Below are 745 nucleotides of genomic sequence, written 5' to 3' on the forward strand. Positions count from 1 at the left end.
TTGCACAAATATTATAAATAGAGTAGAAATACAAATAAAGAAATATAAGAAATTGGATATGTTCGGTATTTACATAAAGGAATGTTATTATACACTATTTACATAATTAACATAATTAAGGAATTGCAATGGTGAAAAGCAAAATAATAATAATGATAATAATTGTAGTAATTGAGAATTGCACACATGTCAGGCCAGTGTTATTGCACAAAACAGATATTACAGATAATATTGTCCAGTTTTTTGCGCACTCTGTGCACGTGATATGTTGTTGGAGTTGAGAATGAGTCTATCACTGAAAGTGCTCCTGGGATTGAGCAACAAGCCATGGAGTGGGGCGAGACATTGTCCAAGATGGCATGTAGTTTGGACAGCGTCCTCTCTCTGACACCACCAACAGAGAGTCCAGCTCCCCCCCCACAACGTCACTGGCCTTGCAAATCAGTTTGTTGAGTCTGTTAGCGTCCGTACCCCAGCTGCCTGCCCCAGCATGCAACAGCAAGCGGATAGCACTGCCACCACAGACTCATATAAAACATCCTCAGCATTGTCCTGCGAGTTGAAGGACCTCAGCCTTCTCAGAAAATAGAGAGGCTGCGCTTGCCTTCGTAGGAGGCTTGATGTTCTTGCCAGTCCAGTTTATTTATAGTGCACTCCCAGGTATTTGTAGTCCTCCACAATGTCCACACTGACCCCCTGGAGGAAACAGGGCTCACTGTGCCTTGGCTCTCCTTAGGATCCACAT

At 43.1% G+C, this 745-nt stretch overlaps 1 protein-coding gene across 1 annotated transcript in view; it reads left to right on the forward strand.

Annotated features, from left to right (window-relative positions):
* Positions 1 to 745, forward strand: part of LOC116669993 (dnaJ homolog subfamily C member 5) — a 35,914-nt gene that overhangs the window by 5,242 nt on the left and 29,927 nt on the right. The window lies entirely within an intron of this gene.

Source organism: Etheostoma spectabile, chromosome 20, assembly GCF_008692095.1.
Source record: "Etheostoma spectabile isolate EspeVRDwgs_2016 chromosome 20, UIUC_Espe_1.0, whole genome shotgun sequence".
Taxonomy (NCBI): domain Eukaryota; kingdom Metazoa; phylum Chordata; class Actinopteri; order Perciformes; family Percidae; genus Etheostoma; species Etheostoma spectabile.